This window comes from Cydia amplana, chromosome 8 (genome assembly GCF_948474715.1).
Source record: "Cydia amplana chromosome 8, ilCydAmpl1.1, whole genome shotgun sequence".
NCBI classification, from domain to species: domain Eukaryota; kingdom Metazoa; phylum Arthropoda; class Insecta; order Lepidoptera; family Tortricidae; genus Cydia; species Cydia amplana.
In genome coordinates, this window is record NC_086076.1 from 294,681 (window position 1) to 311,762 (window position 17,082).

Consider the following 17,082-nt stretch of genomic DNA (forward strand, 5'->3'; position numbering starts at 1 on the left):
GTCATGGTCGCGGCTAATTGATGTCCCAGCAAAATGTCAAAACAGAGATTTGCGCAACTACCCGACGAAAAGTGTATGAAAATTGTGTGAGTCTATAAATGTATTGTGTTCAAAACGCGAAGGTTTTAAATATTAAATCTCTTTTTATTAGGGTTCCGTAGCCAAATGGTAAAAAACGGAACCCTTATAGATTCGTCATGTCTGTCTGTCTGTCTGTCCGTCAGTCCGTCTGTCTGTCCGTCCGTATGTCACAGCCACTTTTCTCCGAAACTATAAGAACTATATTGTTGAAACTTGGTAAGTAGATGTATTCTGTGAACCGCATTAAGATTTTCACACAAAAATAAAAATAAAACAATAAATTTTTGGGGTTCCGCATACTTTGAACTGAAACTCAAAAATTTTTTTTCAGCAAACCCATACGTGTGGGATATCTATGGATAGGTCTTCAAAAATGATATTGAGGTTTCTAATATCATTTTTTTCTAAACTGAATAGTTTGCGCGAGAGACACTTCCAAAGTGGTAAAATGTGTGTCTCCCCCCCTGTAACTTCTAAAATAAGAGAATGATAAAACTAAAAAAAATATATGATGTACATTACCATGTAAACTTCCACCGAAAATTGGTTCGAACGAGATCTAGTAAGTAGTTTTTTTTATACGTCATAAATCGCCTAAATACGGAACCCTTCATGGGCGAGTCCGACTCGCACTTGGCCGCTTTTTTATTTATTAATCTATCAGAGGCTGGTCCTTTAATGCTGACTGTACCCTTAAAATAAGTTTAATGTTGGTATACTTAACTTGCTGCTTTTACTTGAATGTACTTACAAACAAAATTAGACCGTACAAAATGTAAGTGAAATTTTCTTTCTAATCTTGGGCGTTCAAAGCGCATCAGAAATATAAATTATGTTCTATAAATGCAGTGCAGTGCAACATGAACTACGGCCGAAATAACAATAACATTACGGCGTTCTAACGCCGCAAAAACATCGAGGCATTTCCACGTTTGCTGAAAATACAACAAACGTTTCGAGTGAACTAGTTTTGTTGTTCAATGTTTTACCTATCTGATATTTTAGGATCGCACATAGGACAGTACTACTGTTAGAAACAAGTTAGAATCAAGTAAAACTCATTTTTTTAAATCCAGAGACTAGGAAATATTCAAGACGAACAACCTTCATAGGTAAGTACAACACCACGTTCCTCGCGGCCATTATTACCATTTTATCATCTTAGCTTTAAATATACCTACGTATAAAATTAGGTGACAAATTTTATACGCATACTCTACTTTTATGGCTTATTTATTTACTAGACTCTCAAACTTAATTTTTTTAATATTATTTATATGTTTTTTTTTTATAAAAAGAAAAAAAAAAACAATATGTCAAATAGGTACGATTGAGTTGTAGTAGGTATACCTACTACGGTTATACTTTATTAAATTGTACAACGGGACTTACGGTACGGTACGATACGGTTATACTACTAGAAAATTATAATAATTCGATGTCATTGTTCTCATTTATTCTTAAAATTACCTATTGTTTATTTGAGTCTATAATGATAAAAGTTATTAGTGTAAGCAGATTTGGGAATGTAAATATGAACAAATAATTAGATTAACATGAAATGATAGGTGTAACTAAGTATTCGAGCAAAACAAATTGAAACAGGAGTAAACATGAAACCATAAAAATATGTAGCTACAGAAACTGATGATACCACGAACAATAGCCTCAAACAGATATTTAAATAATAATATAATAGCGGTGCAGATATGCAGAGGGACAGCGGTGTTTGAATAAACACTCGTGTATTGCGATAAGTGCTCAACCCGGTAGCGACTGAGCAACAGATCTGCAGGAACCGGCATCTTATAGGTACGAGAGTACCTGACTGACGTAGTGTACCTATATGTTTAACAGACTTCAATAAAGAAGGAGGCTATCAATTCCACCATTTTTTTTAAATGTGTACGTCAATTCAGAACTCCATCATTTCTGAAATGACTTATTTCTTAAAATTATCTTTTTAGTGTAATTATATATTATGTCGTTTTAAGTTGTTCTAATGATGGGATCAATCATTAATTTCTTAAAATAAAATTAAGCAAAAAAAAACCGACTACTAAAAGTTTGAAGTCGGTGCCAAGTCAAATTAGTTACAATACTGGTCAATAACACCCCCAAGCAACTAATGAATGGCTTTCTTTCTTTCTTATCGAACCACACCAAAAACGAATTCAAGTTTTTCCTTAAAAAACGAACTGTAAAGAAAATATGAACTGGTTTCAAAGAATCCATATCGACAACGGTCTTTCTACGCTTTCGTTAAAACAATCACCCTGACCTATCCTCAATGCTCATAGCTCGAATACCACCTGTAACCCACACCGCCAATTATAAGTACATATCTATAATTACAGCGACACGCTTCGTTTACTTCCATAGAACTCTTGATTGCCATTCTTATAATCTGACCGTGTTTTGTTACTGCACAAGTGAGTCTAGTTCTGAGATTAACCAACGTATCAAGACCTCGAGATACGTCACAGCTATGCAAAATCAAAGAACACACTTTCCACATCACTCAAAAACACCACTCAAAAACATCACTTTGCCTTTTTCACATCTCTTCTCATTTCTCTAATGCTATTGGTTGATTCCCGCGCACATCATCTCATCTCAGCTCATCTCTGCCTCAGGGTAAGGTTAGCTACAGGGCAGGTGTCACTGTCAATCTCCTTCATAAAATGAGTAACGGATTGAACGTTCTAATCGCAGTAGCAATGCGGGACGGAATGCGAAATCAACGCAATTTTTCAAGGAAATTAACAGATATTATTCCTAACGTTAGTAGTATAATGCTACAACAGTCGCCATCCCAATGAAATTTTGGCATACTGGCTCGACTGAATGTTGGTCTCAAGCTTTTCAAGCATCGCGAATGTTATTGGTAAAAAATCGGCCAAGTGCGAGTCGGACTCGCGCACGGAGGGTTCCGCACCATCAACAAAAAATAGAGCAAAACAAGCAAAAAAACGGTCACCCATCCAAGTACTGACCTCGCCCGACGTTGCTTAACTTCGATCAAAAATCACGTTTGTTGTATGGGAGCCCCACTTAAATCTTTATTTAATTCTGTTTTTAGTATTTGTTGTTATAGCGGCAACAGAAATACATCATCTGTGAAAATTTCAACTGTCTAGCTATCACGGTTCATGAGATACAGCCTGGTGACAGACGGACGGACGGACGGACAGCGGAGTCTTAGTAATAGGGTCCCGTTTTTACCCTTTGGGTACGGAACCCTAAAATGGCAGTGTTTTTTAGACTTTCTATATTTTCTTAGACTGGCGTGATAGAATAGAAGTAAGTATTTGATATAATTGATGGGTTCTGAAAAAGGTAGCGGCTAGTTAGGCCGTCGGATCGCGCCAGGCGGTAAGCAATTTGACAGATGCATGCGAAATATTTGAGAGTAAAAATATATGACTAATTTTTTTAGTAATTTTAACGGAAGATATAAGTACCTAGTGGTTTAAAAAAAACATGATAGAGAAGTTAGACCAAGACAAGTTTGCAATGAAATTATGACGTATAAACAACACTTGCACTGCGTTATGCTATCAAAATCATTGCAGACCTATCTTGGTCTACTCGTAACTCTACTTTGTTTTTGAGTGTGAAGGAAAATTGTAAATGTTGTAGTTGTTAAAACAAAATAAGTAGATGAAAAAATTAAACATAGAAGTTCACGATTAAATAAACATTTATGTTGAGGGCCTTATCTCTAAAGCCAATATATGAATATTAAAGAGAACCTGTTGTAAAATGTTCACTTAATATTACATTATCTCGTATCTGTATCAATCCCCTACGACCTACGATACAAACAGTTACAGTGATAAAAATTTCAAACATACAAATTTATGCATTATATATCGCCTTCTTAGCTAAGACCGAAGATTCCCTCCTTTTCTAAAATCAGGTAAAAACTTTAAGAAAAGCGTCGGTGAATGGTCAGCCAATACCTACAGTAATTTATAAGCGTCCTATTTTTCCAATTTTACTACGTAACACTAAAAACCATAATTTATCGTTGCAGAATAAAGTAAGCCTACATGAAGCGGTAGCGGAGTTATTCTACCCGTTGTTTGTACACCGTACTCATGAACCTTACTCGTATCTCATGCATAATGTATCGCGCTCCAAATAATATACGATTACGTAGAGGAAAATGCACTTTCTTTGTCTCGCTGCTCTCTGCCCGCCGAATTCGGGTAATGACCGCTCGCACACATACACGAAACATAGATTTGTTTGTGTATGTGTATGGAGAATGGCGAAAACATTGGACTATGGGCATGGAAGCGTGGCGGTCAGAAATATTATGATAGTTGAATTTAGATACTAGCAGACGGTTGCTATGACTATCTTATGTGATGATCTTTTCAAATACTTTTGAATGTAGAACGATGGATTCTTGGTCATTTGAGATATTTATTGGTGACATTAAGCTCAACACGAAACTACTTGATGCATTGATATTAGACAAGTTCGCATTTGAGATTGTGTTTACACTTCAGAAACTAAAATTAGTGAAAGCGGCAACCTCTCGCCAGGATACCAACCTGTTGCCATTCATAAGAGGAACTGGCTAATATGCTTACTTCGGAAGCTACCTGCATTGGCAAAGGATTGCGCATTCGAACACAATTTTATCGCGAAGAATATCTGATACATTTTGAGATGCTCAAAAGCCATTGATAATATCTGAACTCTGTTAGTATCTCTTCTTCGACTAAACAATTGTGCATAGGTAGTAGTTAAGCAAAGTTTACCTTATAAACTGAACCGAAAGACAACTCTATTGCACACTCAAGAGCAATGGAATTTGATCAGTATAAATATTTTCTAACAATTGACTCTTTCATTGCATTTGATAATATGGGTAGGTACTTTGCTTATTTGGGTCTCAAAAAAATTGGTAAAATGGTCATCCGCTCATCGGATGGGATGCTGTCAGTCATGATGATAATGAGAATTACTTTGCCACCTTGTGGATAAAATGAAATTTTTTCATCCGTTTTTGAACTATATAAAGAGCCTTTACGAGCTGGTGTGGTCGACAATATTATGTTGATGTGCTCTATAGGTTCAGGATTTGATAGTAATTAATTAATGATGGCACGTCAAAAACGGCATACTTTTTTTTCCAGATTTGTAAGATGGCCTATTTATCCTGGACTTGTTCTCTGTTATCTCGAATTTCTTGTATTTCGTGATGTTATCACCACTGCTATAAGTTTTCTCTGGCGTAAGATCAGGTAGTTGAACGGTTGACCCTATAGGATATTATGGGTGTTGGCGGCAGATCATAAAATCGGGCATATCGACATATTCCTAGGCAAATCATGAAACGCCGCCATTTCATGATCTGACTAAGATTAACCCAGGCGTATCACGATCTGCCTTATAAAAGAGGCGGCAGATCGGTCAGACCAATGTATTCGTTGATATTCCTAGCTTCATAACGGGCGCATCGTAAAATAATTGATGAGATATTCCTAGGCATATCATGAAACGCCGCCATTTCATGATCTGACTAAAATTAACTCAGGCATATCACGATCTGTCTTATAAAAGATTCGGCAGATCGATGGGAGCAATGTCAGGCCTATGGAACTCTCCGCGCGAGCTCGGTTTTATACCTACGAGTCTGTTCCCGTTCACGGTAGAAAAGTAAGCCAGTTGGTTGCCACACGCGCTCACGCACGCACATCGTGTCGCCGCGCGCTCGAATATGCCAAATTGTATGCGAAAGAAATGTCTTCTTCACGAACAAATAACACAGCTTGTAGTGTCGATGAATGCAGAAACAACAAAATTAATAAAAAAAAACCGTTTTTGCTCTTCCGATAGATAGGAAAAATATAGTATAGATAGACATTCTCAATATAAGTAGTTTATAAAACGGAATATTATTATAACTAATTGCAACTTATCTTACTCATGTATACCTAGTTATTGTACGCTATGATTTTATATGGCAAGTTATAATGCAAGTTGGACAATTAAATCTTATATTTTAGGTAGGTATCTTCTATAGAATATAATAATATAGTTTAAGTAGGTACCTACTTATTTGTAAAATCATTTCTAAGCGTCGGCAACCCTAGCGTTGTGCCGGCGCGCGCGGTGCGGGGAGCGGCGCGTTGAAGGTTACTCCATTGTATTTTTGTGTAGGTATCAAAACGGTAGGTATTTGCGTTTTCTTTGAGAGATAAGTATCTGTTCGTAAGAACTATTATATAATCTGTGGCAATGTATTCGTCGACTTCCTAGCTTCATTCATACCGATCGCATCGTAAAATAATTGCATTTTTTGCCACTGGTGGCGCTGCATTCTATATGGCGCTGCGTCCGAGTCCAGTGTTGCCAGATCGTACCTTTTAATACAAGTTTACGTTCCTTTTGAACCTTGAGGTTTGCTCGATATGGCTGGTGGTCGCTAGGCAGATCATGAAATACCGGCGTTTCATGATCTGCCTAGGAATATCACCAATTGAGGTTTGTACGATATGGCTGATGGTCGCGCTAGGCAGATCATGAAATACCGGCGTTTCATGATCTGCCTAGGAATATCACCCCTTGAGGTTTGCACGATATGGCTGGTGGTCGCTAGGCAGATCATGAAATGCCGGCGTTTCATGATCTGCCTAGGAATATCACCCATTGATGTTTGCACGATATGGCTGGTGGTCGCTAGGCAGATCATGAAATGGCGGCGTTTCATGGTATGCCTAGGAATATCTGGATATGGCCGATTTTACGATCTGCCTCCGACATGGGTAAATACTATAGTAGGTAGTTTCTTACTTAGGGCTCGCGTGACTGCCACCGTGAGACACCGCGACAGTGCTCTATGAGTGCTGAGATTGTTTACATTACTAAGTACACCATAGAGCAGCGATGGCATGGACTGTCCACGTTACCACAATGTTATGTTTGAGATGTTAGTAAAGGTGTTTCTATATCCAGCTAGATATCTATCATATCTAAATCTATCCTTTCTCCAAAATGCTAACTTTTTCGTCAGAACACTACAGATAAAAGAGTAGGTATTTACGACTGAAATTTGATAGTAAAACAGATCGTTCACCTTCATCATCCTCATCATATGAGCTGAAAGATAATGCTGTGGCATCCCACAAGGATCTAAACAACGAACGTTCGTGATTTGCCTTCGAATTAATTCTTGCAATCTTAACCGAGACTCCGGCCTTTCACGCCCGGCGTGCTGTGTCCGAAACGGGTGTCATTCTGAATCCCTAACAACGTTTGTCCTAAAGCCACTTGCCCTAATTGGTTTGTCCTAATGGGCCTTGGATGATACAACTAAACGGAGTAGCCATTACAGGCTTTCCCCTCTGTCGAAAATAGGCGGCCAACGGTCATACACAATGTATGGACTGACGTTTATCTGACATGGCTATTTTTACGTTACGCATACATTTGACGTTCCCCTCCCCCGCAAAAATCGGCAGACTGTTTTGTACAGAAAATTACAGACAAGGCGTCTCCGTTTGATTATATCCTCTAAGTAATGGGCACATGCCCTAACGATCAATTGTCATAACGATTATTTTCCATAATGTAAGGTTCTGAAAAATGGTTAGGTTTTAGAACTTGCTGCATCAAAAGTGGGTTAGGTTAGGGTTAGAACTACGACCCTCGCAAAAAAGAAAATATGCTTAATAACATTAGGATAGGCAATCAATAATTAGGGAAACCAAAATTAGGGTTTTTAGTGTTAGGACAACTGATCATTATGACAAACAATATTAGGGAATGCAAAGATAGGAGAAAAGACTTTAGGGATTCAGATATAGATACGTCCCAAACATTTTCAGTGGCAATTACATATCGTAATATGAGCGAGGAAAGGTCTCTAAAGTCCAACAAAGGTGAACTGACAAACTTTATTTATTTTATTAATCAATTCACAAATGCTTATAATTTATAAGATTGCAGGGTACCGCTGGACTAATTAATAGTGCTGGTAACAGTGATAAATATGTCTATTTGTGTTCCAGAAGACTGTCTCATCTTTGCACCTACGTCATCATTGCCCTCAGGCACGCCCTGATCGAGTGCTCTCGACATTGTTCGTAATCGCGTTAATCGCTGTAAATAATCGTAATCGTTAATCGTAGTCGTAATCGCAATCGCGTGAAGTCGCATTGGGCTGGGATGGGAACTGATTATCAATCAGCTTACCTAATTGGTGTTAATAAAAGTCGTAATAGTCACATTATCAAGGTTTTTGTGATGTCTTTGTGGTGTACTGAAGTAGTTATTAAATTTTTAGTTGCCAAATTTTTTTTTTCAAGTTGTGTATTTCAATTTGTTGGTACTGTTGTAGGAAAAGGGCTATGTTATTTACTTATACACCTACAATTAAAATAGCCATGGCAGTTAAGAAGCAAATTCTGTAGATGCTAACTAGATGTAGATCCAAGCCCGGAGTTGTGGCAATTAGTTTATTAACTCTGTGTAAGAAGTTTTAGTTAATTTTCGGTGAAGAACTTTGTGGGAAAACTGGACTATTCCCAATAAAGCTTAGTTCCTCCTCTGAACTAGGTCAGATGGCAATGGCTTTCTGTCGTGTGTCAGAAAACTGCGGAGTGTTTAAGGAGATACTAAGATGTGGAAGGACGTTATGGTGCTTAGCCTCAAAAATACCCAGGTAAATTCACCTGATGATATTGGCAATAAGTTATTCTAGAATTTTACTGACTTCTTACTGTACTCGTAGAGCTTTGGGGTCAGATTAGCTGCATGCTCCTAATCACGTCAACAAATTAAAAGCCACAGACATCCGTAAACAAACAAAGCCTCCGGCGCCGACACATCGTTACAATACCATCCACCACCACCACTCCATACCATTCTCATAAGTTACTGCTTTGAAATAAGATCTACTTACGATCAGTCAAAAGTTGTTCTTAGTGCAACACCAACGTCAGCACCACTACTAACTGACCACACGTATACCTTAGTGCATCGAGATAAGATCTACCAAGGACCAGTCAAGTGCTCATACCATCGTCCACACTAATAACTGTCACTTCGTATACCTTATTGCTTCGACATAAGGTCTATCGCCGGTCAGTTAACTATCAGTACAATGTGGTACATCTTCCATGCGCGTCACGCACCGCCGCGACGCCGCGTCGCCGCGTGGTAGCCCACACAAGGAACCGGGCCATTTACATGGCACTAGGTTTGGACTTTCACTGAATGTTTTATCTAGGGAGAGAGGGTTCTTTGGCAGCGAGATATCAAAAACATCCATAGCCTCCATTGAACAGCTAAAGTAAGCGGACTTAATTTCTTTGATAGTTGCGATATAGCACTTTACTTATTCTCTTCTTGGTACGATGTGCTATATCGCACTATCAAAGAAGTTAAGTCCGCTTACTTTAGCTGTACAACTGCAATCAAGTTCAATCAACTTGTATAAATGAAATCCGGTTTTAGTCAATAATTTAAAAAAAAAGTAAGAGAGTTTAAATGCATTAAAAAGTTTACCCAAGGTAGGTACATTTACTAAATATCTACTACCACATGACGTATAGTTTAATAATGACGTGGCTTGTTGGTTATGTATAAATACCACTGTTTTTTTGCCACCATCATCATTGCCTTGTCTAATAAAATTGCTCAAGAACATCTACCACCTACCATACCACAGGTCTCCGTAGACATTCTAAACAAAGTTACTACGCGTCCAGCCCTTCCCTCTTGCTCCCGATTCCTCCATGTGAGCTCGCCTTTAAGCCCTTACCCTTGAAAGCGTCCAAAAGTGTATTATTATTCACTTCATCTGCGAAGGAAGTTAAATAGCCGCGTATTTGTATTCATTACCTGCGCCCGCGCCGCGCCGAATAGCTTACGGACGACATAGCGCGTCTCCATAGATCGATGACGGACGAAGACCAATTGTAGTACCTATTAGATATCACCATAGAACGCATATAGGGACCAAAAAAACTGGGCGTAAATTCCCGTGTGACAAGCGATTCCTCGTTTATTACGAACACCGAATCGGTGAGACATCGCAGTGATCCATTCATAATATATGTAATATAGAAATGGGAGACAAGTCGTTGCTCAAATACTAGACTAGTAGTAGTAACTACTATGCCAAGAAATAAGAATCTAGACGGCATACTTATCTTATGATTGAATCATTCATCGTTGATATTTCTGTTTCGTAGGTACGCGCTTGTGAACTAGAACACTTGGAGAAGCTAGTGGCCGTTGGAAAAGAGATGGTAAGCGGTGTCGTGGCAAGTCTTCTTACTGGTGGGTGGACCAGGTTCTCACAGGCCGATTGCCAGTACCGCTATGAAGAAATTTGAAGACAGGATTAGATGGAAACGACTGGTGACATATCTTACCAATAAATGCTAAACAGCCTGTCAGCAATGAAGATAACGACTTGGATAAATTGATAGTGTGTCGTATCGTATATATATGGAGCCGTACGTACACGGCTGCCGCATGTCGCGGCATTAGTCCGCATTAGACACGGGCGCCGCATTGTAATCCTTCCTTTAGTTCTGGGGTTGACACAGTCATAGCGGCAGATCCTTGTGTTGCTCACAATGACCTGTTGTTGACCGGCAGCTTGTACATATCGACAATTTGATGCCTGGGCTACTATGTGTGTATCAATGACAAAATGTGAACCGAGAGAGCAATCTCGTGTTGTCGTCTGTGGCAGGATCTAAAATCATCTAGCTAGAATCCAAGTTGATTGAATGTAGACATAAGTAAATAAAGAGGTCCGTGCTGTATTATGCGTAAAAAAAATTTCATAAAAAAGTTTGAATCTTATTTGAACCGGATCTAAATCAAATCAAATTACTTTACTCAAATACTGCTTGTCAAAAAAGAAATAGTTATTTTCGATACAAGTGCGAAAAAGAGGAAATTCGAAACGAGTGGCGATAAATTAAAAAAACGACCGAAGGGAGTGTTTTAAATCGACACGAGTTGCGAATTACCTATTCGCACGTGTATCGAACAACATTTTACAGTACATATGGCACTTTAAAGTTTCGACATACGCACGAAAAGTGCTATTTTACACACTAGTGCAGAAAAGTAGCCCCATATGTATTGTAAAGAATATTACAGTACATATGGGGCTACTTTTGTCGCTTCGGTCGTGTTTTAATTTATCGCCACTCGTTTCGAATTTCCTCGTTTTCGCACTTGTATCGAAAATAACTATTTTGCAATTATGTTTATATTTTAATTAAAGCTATACCATTATTTTGTAAATTCTTTAGAATACATTTGAATTCCGGTTAAAAATTGCATACAGAATTATTAAATTTTTACTATTATTTTTGTCACGTTTAAAATCAATTTTTTTATGCACTAGAAAGTTGGAGCAGTCACATTCCCAGCAAAGGTTGCCCGTAAATTACAACCAGCGTGAACTACTTAAGTTCAGACAGCTTTATTAGAAAACTATCCACACTAAAATACTTTCACAAACGTGGAGCCATCCCAACTTTTATATAAACACTTAATATTAGGAAGCGCAATTCATCATTCATTAATCAAGTAACTTACATCCGAGCTACGAGCTCAAATCATAATCCAAAGTCAAGCTAAATAGCCATACTTAATCAATGGTGAATCAAGCTCCCCCGCGCTCGTATCGAATCGGAATGACGTCTCATTCGTCCAATATATTATCAATACACACCACTAAAATCATATAACCACAGAATAAAAATGCCTGTAACAAACCCACCCGCAACCGAACGGTATAGAAGAAAGAATAAACCGAACTTTTTCTGAGTGTGACTTGTTGTTAGTCGGTGGTTGGTGTAGTGTGTAGATGCCGTGACGCAACATTTTGCATGGTGCCTGGCTGCTGGGAACGATCAATCATGTCGCCCGACAAGCAGACAAAGCCGAGTAACGCACCGTGTCTTTGTGGATTTTGAGCGATTTCGGTTTATATTCATTTTTCACTGTTGACGGCTGACGCGCGATTTTACGGTGATCGTGTACTTATTGCTGATATGGGATGGTTATCAAAATATACGTTTTAAATTATATAACAAAGTTTAAATACAATTAAATGATTTCAATTGAAAGCATGTATTGATCCTATCGTATACGTATTACCTACATATTTTTGTCTTGATTGAAATAATGTAGACACAACGACATCAGCTTACAATCGCTCCTATCAATGCATTGCATTTTGTAAATTTATCTGTATTTAATAAGTACAAAGTATACATTATTGTACTATAATAATTCCATGTGCGCTTTGTATGTAATTATTGAAAGGCAACTGAATAGTATGGAATAAGCATTTTATGACAAACAATTTGTTGGATCTTCATTTATGTTGTATTATACTTAATTCAAAATAAAATGTATTCGTGTAAAAGGAGGGCCTCTTCCCAAATCATATAATTTCCCTGGCCGCAACATCTAATGCAGCAGGGTCAAGTAGGCGCATACCCTGCAGAAAGCAAGTACAGACTCCATAGCTTGGATGAGTTGGATGTCTCACGAGTAGCGTGAGCGTCACGCGGCCAAGGGCGACTCGGCACGCACCAACATTCCGGCTATTCGCTAATGACCCCCCTGGCATCTTTCCCATCGTCACTCGAAGTCAATTAACAGGTATTAGTGTACTTCCAGTACACGTAAGTAAATATTAGGGAACATCGACGACAAAACGACCTAGTCCCACAGTAAGATGAGGCTTGTGTTATAGATACTAGACGATGATAAATATAGTATTTAAGATTTAAAAAAAAAAGATATTTATAACTGAGGAACAAATATCCGCGATAAACACACAAAAGCCCTTATATACGGTGTTGAATCCGGGTCATCCGGGACCTCCAGCTTTATAAGCAGGGTCACTACCGACTAGGCTAGGAAGACCGTGATATGTACTTAGTTTTTAAATGGTAGAAATGGTAGATCCAAGTAACATGAGAAAAAGTAAAAATTTAAATATAATTTAAGTAGGTATCAAACGCAATCCAAACAACCCATGTAAATGGACCGACAAGTACACACATACTTACCTACGTGCAAAGACTACACAATGCGGTAAAATTATCAAATATGCATAAAAACCCCAAAAAATCATCGAGAATCAGTCATAAACATCACTAAGCTGACAGTCGGCGCACATCTCATCAAAAATGGAGCCAACGCGCCCTTCGGGACGCGGGTAACGTTCCAACCACAGACCGAGAATTGGCGATTTGAATCAGTTAAACCAGTATAACTACAGGTTCTTCTTTCGTTTAACACTCTCATTTTTAACTTCACAATTGTATTAGTCGCCTGCTGGAAAAAGGCGATGCAAATAGATCTTCTATTATTTGTTCAGAATTTCCAACAACTCACTGGTGATTTGGTGCCTCAAACTTAGCTCTGCAATATTCATTTTGCGAATGTATTTACATTCGCAAAAGAGTCCAGAGAAATTTATTTGTTCTACGCTCGATAGTTCCTTCTTGATGTTTCTTCTTCATCATTTTAGAATGTTTGTCTCGCCTTTTGGCACGACTAGCTAAGAGAGCCTGTGTGTGGTCATACGTTTATTGGTTCAAAATTCGTTTACAAATTCCGCACAGTTGTTACAAATTTCCAGGTCCCAATTTACTGGTTTTCTTAAGAATTTAACTCGCCCGGACTTGCAAGAAATGAGAATACAAGGCGAGCGTATAAACTATGAATTTGGCCAATCGCAGCAGGTGCCTCGATTTATTATCTTCGGCTTCCCCGTTTTATGGCTATTGATGCTATTGAATTATTCAACCGTATTGATTGCCGGTTGTTTTTGGGTGTTTTTTTAAAGTTGAAATGAGGTTCTCCATCACTAAATCCATCGGGACAATAAAAATGGTCAAATCTGATCCAAATAAAGTAGGTGCACGATTTTATGAAATCCATTCGATCTAGAGTACCTATCGGACATACAAAATGTAGTAAGTACATAAATATCTGATTCAAGCGAATAGAAAGAAAAATACAGCTCAAAAGGATCAGGAAGTGGGTCACATAAAAACTGGAAACAATATGAGTGTAATCACGAATTAGGCACTCGTCATTTTATATTATCAGTGAGATATGAATAATATATATACAAATAAACAACCGAGCGCAGGTGCCAGGATTTATTATAGTTTCCCGTTTTTATGGCTATTGGTGCCATTGAATTATTGATTTGAGGGGTTTGTTCTTAGAGTGAGATAGTTGCTTTGTTAGCCTAATTTAAGAAAGAAAACTAGGTACATATATTGATCACTTGCGATGGATGTGTTTTAATAACTAAATTCTTTATTCTAAAATAAAACTGTAAACCACCCAACTTAGGCCAGTCTCCCAACTATGGTGCAAAACTTTGTTTAGGTGTAATTTATATTTGAGCTACTCTGTATTGAGGCAAAACATTTTCATAAATGGGAGAAAAAATTAAAAACCAAGATAAACCAAAAACAACGTTGATATTCTTACTTTATTACTTATTGAATTTGTTGCAGTAAGTATTGGATTGGACTATAGTTGAGTTGGGTTGGGGTTCTAGCAGCCTAAGAACTATAGCTTAATTTATACATAACAGAAAATTGAAACATAATTATTTTGATCGTTTTGGATATTATGGACATACGAGTATAAATTTTTATTTGTTTGGGATACATAAACAAACGCCCTTTTTATAATCAGCAGTTATAAATATTACGTAATTTATAAAAATAAAGTTTGGCGTTTTTGAAAATCTTCGCATGCAAGTTGGTCTAACAAAATCTTCACACTTCAAACTATGGTTGTTCGTAAAAATATCAAAAATATGTTATTGGTTATACCCAAAAACAGATATTGCGTAGTAAATAAATGATGTTCTATATCTTGCGTCACCCCTGTGATAACGTTTCTCTGGTTTTATGGCAGAGCTATTGAATTATTGACTCGTATTGATTCGCGGCTTTTGTTTTGTATTTTGCGATTGTTGGTTTTCGGTTTTCACTGTATTTCTTGTTTAGTAAGCAAATCAGAGTTAAAAATATCATCTGCTTCATTTTCAGTGAACAACCTGATATTTGTTTCTCATATTTATATTTATTTAGTCGAGAGTGTAGGTCCTAAAATACGGCGTAAGCTATCTTCATATAATTGTTATTTATTTTTGGCGACTATAACAGTTAGGTAGTTACACTGTGTGCCTACTAACCTACACTACCTATAGCTATCCGATTTCACATAGGTAAAAGTTATGGGCCTATCGACGATCAAACATAATACTAGTTCATCATCATCTTCCTCGCGTTGTCCCGGCATTTTTGCCACGGCTCATGGGAGCCTGGGGTCCGCTTGGCAACTAATCCCAGTAATTGGCGTGGGCACTAGTTTTTACGAAAGCGACTGCCATCTGACCTTCCAACCCAGAGGGTAAACTAGGCCCGTATTGGGATTAAGTCCGGTTTCCTCGTGATGTTTTCCTTCACCGAAAAGCGACTGGTAAATATCAAATGATATTTCGTACATAAGTTCCGAAAAGCTCATTGGTACGAGCCGGGGTTCGAACTCGCGACCTCCGGATTGCAAGTCGCACGCTCTTACCGCTAGGCCACCAGCGCTTACAACTACACTAACAAACAAACAAACATAATACTAGTTATATTACCATTTTCACACCTGACTGTCCAATAAGTTTTGAAATATGTTAGTTATCGAAAAATTTGTAAAAACATGTGGTTGTAAAAACACTTTTTAAAATATTGTGCGTATAAAGGGTAAAGAAAAGTTTTGGTAAGTTTTTATTTAATTTTTTAACTTTATTGATGAGTTGTTGTGTAACGAAACTATTGATATGGCCACAAATATCTACAAGTATTTCTTAACTAAAGCGATATATCAAACACTATCACTCATACTTACTCCTACTTTCTACACCTCCGCTAGATACCTTAATATCAAGTAACGTGATAAGGCCCCAGATAACAATAAGACACCTCATTAACAAGAGATCATATCTGTTTTGTATTTTAAATTTGACTCAATGTCTTGGAAAATAAAGTTCATTTTGTTTGAAGAGCGTCTACGGGGTTCTGTGATTTTTAAGGCTGATTTAATCCATTGCTTAAACACCCACGCAAAGCTTTATCAATTCTTTGTATAGGTACAGATGTAGTGCATAATTATTTTCCATCGTATTTTCACGGAAACATACGAACGTGTCTTGTTATTTCACTCAGTCTTGGTACAAAAAGTACAGAGGTTGACTGAAGCAGCATGACAAATACGAACGTTTCCGAGAAAATACGATGGAAAACAATTATGCCCTACATCTGTAGTGTATGATAGTCGATGTATGTAGACTCCATTATCTTTCATCTTTGCAGATAATAGTTGCAGGGACTAAAGAGGCATTTTGAGGAGGTAGTCTACAGCCTACATCCACTGCGATGATGCCGATGATTGTATAGACCGGATCTATATCTGAATCCCTAAAGTCTTTTCTCCTATCTTTGCATTCCCTAATATTGTTTGTCATAATGATCAGTTGTGCTAACACTAAAAGCCCTAATTGTGGTTTCCCTAATTATTGATTAGTCATCCTACTGTTATTAAGCATATTTTCTTTTTTGCGAGGGTCGCAGTTCTAACCCTAACCTAACCCACTTTTGTGCCAGCAAGTTCTAAAACCTAACCATTTTTCAGAACCTTACATTATTGAAAATAATCATTATGACAATTGATCGTTAGGGCATGTGCCCATTAGGACAAACCAGTTAGGGCAAGTGACTTTAGGACAAACGTTGTTAGGGATTCAGAATGACACCCGTATAGACCAATGGTCGATTGGCATTTCTTGTCGCATCGATCACAGATGTGTGTTGACTCCTGGGGTGGTCCAGCAGCCCTGCGATCTCGTCTCAAAATTGAAAATAAAATATCTAACATATATGTTACAATTACACGTATAAAAACAACGTATAAACG

General features: G+C 37.8%; 1 long non-coding RNA gene across 1 annotated transcript in view; it reads right to left on the reverse strand.

The window, feature by feature from the left end:
• Window positions 1–579: 579 nt before the first annotated feature.
• Window positions 580–17,082, reverse strand: part of LOC134649993 (uncharacterized) — a 347,929-nt gene continuing 331,426 nt past the window's right edge. The window contains exon 3 of the long non-coding RNA XR_010097017.1: window positions 580–675. This is a non-coding gene — a long non-coding RNA (uncharacterized LOC134649993). The remainder of the gene's footprint in view (window positions 676–17,082) is intronic.